The 7,568-nt window shown below is 45.8% G+C and overlaps 2 non-coding genes across 2 annotated transcripts; both read left to right on the plus strand.

Annotated features, from left to right (window-relative positions):
• The first annotated feature begins 3,213 nt into the window (after window positions 1–3,213).
• Window positions 3,214–5,136, plus strand: LOC126928370 (small subunit ribosomal RNA). The gene has a single exon (XR_007716585.1). It is a non-coding gene; the product is annotated as a small subunit ribosomal RNA (ribosomal RNA).
• Window positions 5,137–7,223: 2,087 nt separating this feature from the next.
• LOC126928368 (5.8S ribosomal RNA) lies at window positions 7,224–7,378 on the plus strand. Its single transcript, XR_007716583.1, has one exon. It is a non-coding gene; the product is annotated as a 5.8S ribosomal RNA (ribosomal RNA).
• The last annotated feature ends 190 nt before the right edge of the window (window positions 7,379–7,568 follow it).

Genomic DNA, 7,568 nt, shown 5'->3' on the forward strand with positions numbered 1-7,568 from the left:
GGTCGGTGGAACGTTTTCTAGAAACGGAACTATGCGACGGGACGTTGGGACTTTGAAGAAGTTCGGCCGGTGCGAAAAGACCGAAAAGGTTTTTTCGAGTTATCTCGCTTAAAAGTGTTACAAGGTAGGAATATATTTGCATAAATGGACGTATCTCGACGTTTTACGTCGGGATTAAGCGTTTATTTGGTCGCTGGAACGTTTTCTAGAAACGGAACTATGCGACGGGACGTTGGGACTTTGAAGAAGTTCGGCCGGTGCGAAAAGACCGAAAAGGTTTTTTCGAGTTATCTCGCTTAAAAGTGTTACAAGGTAGGAATATATTTGCATAAATGGACGTATCTCGACGTTTTACGTCGGGATTAAGCGTTTATTTGGTCGCTGGAACGTTTTCTAGAAACGGAACTATGCGACGGGACGTTGGGACTTTGAAGAAGTTCGGCCGGTGCGAAAAGACCGAAAAGGTTTTTTCGAGTTATCTCGCTTAAAAGTGTTACAAGGTAGGAATATTTTTGCATAAATGGACGTATCTCGACGTTTTACGTCGGGATTAAGCGTTTATTTGGTCGCTGGAACGTTTTCTAGAAACGGAACTATGCGACGGGACGTTGGGACTTTGAAGAAGTTCGGCCGGTGCGAAAAGACCGAAAAGGTTTTTTCGAGTTATCTCGCTTAAAAGTGTTACAAGGTAGGAATATATTTGCATAAATGGACGTATCTCGACGTTTTACGTCGGGATTAAGCGTTTATTTGGTCGCTGGAACGTTTTCTAGAAACGGAACTATGCGACGGGACGTTGGGACTTTGAAGAAGTTCGGCCGGTGCGAAAAGACCGAAAAGGTTTTTTCGAGTTATCTCGCTTAAAAGTGTTACAAGGTAGGAATATTTTTGCATAAATGGACGTATCTCGACGTTTTACGTCGGGATTAAGCGTTTATTTGGTCGCTGGAACGTTTTCTAGAAACGGAACTATGCGACGGGACGTTGGGACTTTGAAGAAGTTCGGCCGGTGCGAAAAGACCGAAAAGGTTTTTTCGAGTTATCTCGCTTAAAAGTGTTACAAGGTAGGAATATATTTGCATAAATGGACGTATCTCGACGTTTTACGTCGGGATTAAGCGTTTATTTGGTCGCTGGAACGTTTTCTAGAAACGGAACTATGCGACGGGACGTTGGGACTTTGAAGAAGTTCGGCCGGTGCGAAAAGACCGAAAAGGTTTTTTCGAGTTATCTCGCTTAAAAGTGTTACAAGGTAGGAATATATTTGCATAAATGGACGTATCTCGACGTTTTACGTCGGGATTAAGCGTTTATTTGGTCGCTGGAACGTTTTCTAGAAACGGAACTATGCGACGGGACGTTGGGACTTTGAAGAAGTTCGGCCGGTGCGAAAGGACCGAAAAGGTTTTTTTCGAGTTATCTCGCTTAAAAGTGTTACAAGGTAGGAATATTTTTGCATAAATGGACGTATCTCGACGTTTTACGTCGGGATTAAGCGTTTATTTGGTCGCTGGAACGTTTTCTAGAAACGGAACTATGCGACGGGACGTTGGGACTTTGAAGAAGTTCGGCCGGTGCGAAAAGACCGAAAAGGTTTTTTCGAGTTATCTCGCTTAAAAGTGTTACAAGGTAGGAATATTTTTGCATAAATCGACGTATCTCGACGTTTTACGTCGGGATTAAGCGTTTATGTCGTCCCCAAGACCTTCTACAAAGTTTCGATTTTTTCGTTGGGACTTTGAAAAATTTCCGTATCGAACACGTTTTTTCGAGTTATCTCGCTTAAAAGTGTTACAAGGTAGGAATATTTTTGCACAAATGGACGTATCTCGACGTTTTACGTCGGGATTAAGCGTTTATTTGGTCGCTGGAACGTTTTCTAGAAACGGAACTATGCGACGGGACGTTGGGACTTTGAAGAAGTTCGGCCGGTGCGAAAAGTCCGAAATGGTTATTTCGAGTTATTTCGTTAAAAAGCGTTATAAGGTATAATTTTTTTGACAGGGATCGTTATATCTCTATTAAATACAATCGGATTAAACATTTTTGTCGAATTTTTTGAAAAATTAGCTTCCGTCGGACTGATACGACTGGGATATTTTTGCAATTTTTTCGTTAATTAATGTTACAAGGTATATATCTTTTTACATATTTCGTGTTATTTTAACGTGTTTTAATCGATTATAAAGTTATTTTTCGTCCATAGTCGATAAAACTGTATGTTTACTGATGCAATTTTTCGGTGAAAAAAAAATTAATTTTTTGGTAAAAATGCATTTATAATATGTTAATAATGCTTGTGGTAAAATATTTCGATGGTTGGATATCGCCTTTATATAGTAGTTATTGAACGTGCGAGCGACTAAGTTCCAGCGTCCCTTCCGAACGGTACGTTGCTACGGAGGTTTTGCACCATAAGCGCGCGGCCGCTAGCCCGACCGGCGCCGGCCTTCCGGCCGGCCCCTTGGTATCTATAAGAGAAGCGTCGAGCCGGACGGTTCGGTCGGAACAGCGCTGGGCGCGTGGCTATTCTACGGCCTCGGTTGAGAATTCAGTCACCGCTCCTCGAGTCTTAGTGTATTTTACGCTATTTCTCGACTGTTCCTCCGTTCTCGTACTGGTTTTTTCTCTACACTGCTGCGCCGCGGGTCGAAGTCTAGGACGTAATGACCGTTAACGTGGCAAGCTTCCCCTTAGTCGGGAAGCTGGTGACCTGTGTGCACGTATTTGACAAAAGTTGGATGCGTGTGTGCTTGTACTTACGGAGTAGCCATTCTTGCAGAGACCATCGGTTGTAAGCTATTTGTAGCTGCACGATGGTCCTTTTGGCGTTCTGTAGAGTGCGTTATCTTCTGGTAACGCGTCTCTACAGAGGTGTTGAAGCTTATAAAAGAATATTCTTACGGTATGTCCAGCATGCGTATACGTGCTTTACCGCTAAGTTATATTCTACGAGAGAAGTTGGAGGAGAAAAGTTACAAACAGAAATAATTCTGTGAAGTATGAATCTTTGTATCGATATATGATGGTGAGAGAGGAGGAGAATTAAAGTGGCTGAGTGACGTTGTTACTGAACCATGGAACGTTGCTCTCTAAGTCATATTACATATATATATAAAATGAAAAGTCTCGTCGTACGGTGCTTACGTCCCACCTACGACACAGAGAGAACTTTTAAACGAAAATGCTGGTTTTTGGGAATATATTATAAGATCCCTGGTTGATCCTGCCAGTAGTCATATGCTTGTCTCAAAGATTAAGCCATGCATGTCTCAGTACATGCCGCATTAAGGTGAAACCGCGAATGGCTCATTAAATCAGTTATGGTTTCTTAGATCATACCTACATTTACTTGGATAACTGTGGTAATTCTAGAGCTAATACATGCAAACAGATTCCGACCAGAGATGGTAGGAATGCTTTTATTAGATCAAAACCAATCGGTGGCGGATGGCTCGTCTGTCCGTCCATCGTTTGTTTTGGTGACTCTGAATAACTTTGTGCTGATCGCATGGTCATCTAGCACCGGCGACGCATCTTTCAAATGTCTGCCTTATCAACTGTCGATGGTAGGTTCTGCGCCTACCATGGTTGTAACGGGTAACGGGGAATCAGGGTTCGATTCCGGAGAGGGAGCCTGAGAAACAGCTACCACATCCAAGGAAGGCAGCAGGCGCGCAAATTACCCACTCCCGGCACGGGGAGGTAGTGACGAAAAATAACGATACGGGACTCATCCGAGGCCCCGTAATCGGAATGAGTACACTTTAAATCCTTTAACGAGGACCAATTGGAGGGCAAGTCTGGTGCCAGCAGCCGCGGTAATTCCAGCTCCAATAGCGTATATTAAAGTTGTTGCGGTTAAAAAGCTCGTAGTTGAATCTGTGTGTCACAGTGTCGGTTCACCGCTCGCGGTGTTTAACTGGCATTATGTGGTACGTCCTATCGGTGGGCTTAGCTCCTCGCGGGCGGTCCAACTAATATCCCATCGCGGTGCTCTTCACTGAGTGTCGAGGTGGGCCGATACGTTTACTTTGAACAAATTAGAGTGCTTAAAGCAGGCTACCTTCGCCTGAATACTGTGTGCATGGAATAATGGAATAGGACCTCGGTTCTATTTTGTTGGTTTTCGGAGCCCCGAGGTAATGATTAATAGGGACAGATGGGGGCATTCGTATTGCGACGTTAGAGGTGAAATTCTTGGATCGTCGCAAGACGGACAGAAGCGAAAGCATTTGCCAAAAATGTTTTCATTAATCAAGAACGAAAGTTAGAGGTTCGAAGGCGATCAGATACCGCCCTAGTTCTAACCATAAACGATGCCAGCCAGCGATCCGCCGAAGTTCCTCCGATGACTCGGCGGGCAGCTTCCGGGAAACCAAAGCTTTTGGGTTCCGGGGGAAGTATGGTTGCAAAGCTGAAACTTAAAGGAATTGACGGAAGGGCACCACCAGGAGTGGAGCCTGCGGCTTAATTTGACTCAACACGGGAAACCTCACCAGGCCCGGACACCGGAAGGATTGACAGATTGATAGCTCTTTCTTGATTCGGTGGGTGGTGGTGCATGGCCGTTCTTAGTTGGTGGAGCGATTTGTCTGGTTAATTCCGATAACGAACGAGACTCTAGCCTGCTAAATAGACGTAACTTATGGTATCTCGAAGGCCCCCGGCTTCGGTCGGTGGGTTTTTACTACCAACGTACAAACAAATCTTCTTAGAGGAACAGGCGGCTTCTAGCCGCACGAGATTGAGCAATAACAGGTCTGTGATGCCCTTAGATGTTCTGGGCCGCACGCGCGCTACACTGAAGGAATCAGCGTGTTTTCCCTGGCCGAAAGGCCCGGGTAACCCGCTGAACCTCCTTCGTGCTAGGGATTGGGGCTTGCAATTATTCCCCATGAACGAGGAATTCCCAGTAAGCGCGAGTCATAAGCTCGCGTTGATTACGTCCCTGCCCTTTGTACACACCGCCCGTCGCTACTACCGATTGAATGATTTAGTGAGGTCTTCGGACTGGTGCGCGGCCAATGTGATAAGCATTGCCGATGTTACCGGGAAGATGACCAAACTTGATCATTTAGAGGAAGTAAAAGTCGTAACAAGGTTTCCGTAGGTGAACCTGCGGAAGGATCATTAACGATATAACACAAAAACTTAAAGAATTTGACTTGAACACTTGAAAAATACGAAACTGTATAAGTCGGTAAGGAGCCGTACTCCTCCTATATCGACGAACCAAAGTATATACGACGTATCAACAAGCTATATACTTTAACAAAGAACAGTTAAATTCGCCCGGAGCGTGGCTTACTCCGTTGGCAAAATGATGAAAAGACATAAGGAGGAGACGACCCTCCAGCTACGAAACTATATGAAGAGAAGGTGGCACTCTCTCTCGATCATCGGGATGAAGAGATACATATATATATATATATATATATATATACATACATAAACGAATTCGAGGCGCCTGCGTGAGGTCGTACACAGAAAGACCCGCCGTCTGCGAATATTATGATTTTATAATAAAACTATAAATGGGAACTTGAGCTTTCGAAAATTAAACTTTGACACGAATATCGAACGAAAAATTACGAATGGAAACCACCCGTAAAGAGAAATGAGATCGAGGCGCTTGCGTGAGGCCGTATACAGAAAGACCCGCCGCCACGATCTCGTATTTTTTTTTTTGCGTCGTGGAGACCGTACAAACGAATAACAAAATCTCTAAAGTGCCTCGTGTCGGAGAGATCATGCTCGCCTATTCTCTTCTATGTTTCGTGGTCTGTGTTGCGTTTGCTCTCCTCCTAGCAACGGGACATCGAAGACTCCTCTTTGGGATCGAACGAAGCGACTAAAACGAGTCGACGAGAGCGAAAGTACGAGTAGCGAGTCGCGCATGTAGAAAGGATACCGACATATCTTCGAAGGTTCTCTTCGAAGATCCATGGATACCTTATGCGCGTCGACCTTTCGTCTCTTTCACCGCTCTCGGTCGTTCTCGAAACGTGCTTCCTACCCATAGGGCGTGTGTTCTTCGTATGTCGTTTTGTTCGAAATAACGAAACCACTTGTAACATACTCGTGGATCGGGTAACCTAGAACGAAAACGCATTGCGTGGATGTTGGCCCGCTATGATAATGATGATGATGACGATGACTATGATGACGATGCGTAGCAACGATTCGTAACTAGTCTAGCCGAAGTTGGTTCAGAGGGGACCGCAGGCTGTCTACCCTCGATGTCGTGAGTCGGACACCCGTGCCGTCGCTAGAGTTTTTTCAAAGCTCGGCTTCTGGATATTGGGAAGAAAGACCGCTCGAGGACGACGGCTGCGCGTGCGTCCCATCGAATTTTTTTTTTTTATACCACCTGAACGACTAAAGTTTCGTCTAGTTCGTCGCATATAACCCGTTCAGAGGGGACCGCAGGCTGTCTATCCTCGTTGTCGTGAGTCGGACACCCGTGCCGTCGCTGAAGTTTTTTCAAAGCTCGGCTTCTGAATATTGGGAAGAAAGACCGCGCGAGGTAGATGGATGCGAGTCCCATCGAATTTTTTTATTTTTTAAAAAAAACAATCACCTGAACGGAGATGTGTTCTCTTTCGTCGATTTTTCACGCTTTGAGTCGTCGCGATCGCCATCCGTTCGGAGGAGATCGCCGACTTCGAAGCCTCGATGTCGTGAGTCGGACACCCGTGCCGTCGCTAGAGTTTTTTCAAAGCTCGGCTTCTGGATATTGGGAGGAAAGACCGCTCGAGGCCGAGGGTCGCGCGAGTCCCATCGAATCTTTACATCACCCGAACGATGGAGGCGCACGCTCTTTTTCTTGAATAATTGGACGAGAGGAATGCATATCGTATTATATATACACACACACATATATATATATATGGGCTAGCCACCGTGCGTATTTCTTCGCGAGATCGTGTGCTGCACAGAGGATTCAGAATCGGGTGTTATATCCCCGTCGTTTCCTGACGAACGGAGCTTCGATCTCGATGGTTGTTATATATCATAATGTACTTTTCGCCCGGCCGGCGGACGCGCGTATCTTCGCGCGTTCGTCGGATTTCATTTTCGAACGTTTTCGTGTCGTCGATCTTCCGGCGACTTCTGCGCGTCCGATTCCCGTTGGTCGGTCGTGTCGGATCTCGGCTTCGCTCGAACCGAGTATTAAGAGTACATGGAGTACAAGAGTTTTAAAAAATATATGAAAAGATTACCCTGAACGGTGGATCACTTGGCTCGTGGGTCGATGAAGAACGCAGCTAATTGCGCGTCAACGTGTGAACTGCAGGACACATGAACATCGACATTTCGAACGCACATTGCGGTCCACGGATACAATTCCTGGACCACGCCTGGCTGAGGGTTGCTCACGTAAACCTAAGACTGCTTGCGTTGCGTGTCGTTCCTCTCTATCTGTCTCTCTCTGTCCCTTGGTGCCTTCGACAACCCGCCGTCGTTCTTACGATACGTAGAACGTTTCAGAGTCGGAGGAAGCGCACGAAGAAGGATACGAACAAGAGCGGACGCGAGAGAACGTACGCGACGTACGAGCGATT

The sequence above is a fragment of the Bombus affinis genome, unplaced genomic scaffold, assembly GCF_024516045.1.
Source record: "Bombus affinis isolate iyBomAffi1 unplaced genomic scaffold, iyBomAffi1.2 ctg00000878.1, whole genome shotgun sequence".
In the NCBI taxonomy this organism is placed as follows: Eukaryota; Metazoa; Arthropoda; class Insecta; order Hymenoptera; family Apidae; genus Bombus; species Bombus affinis.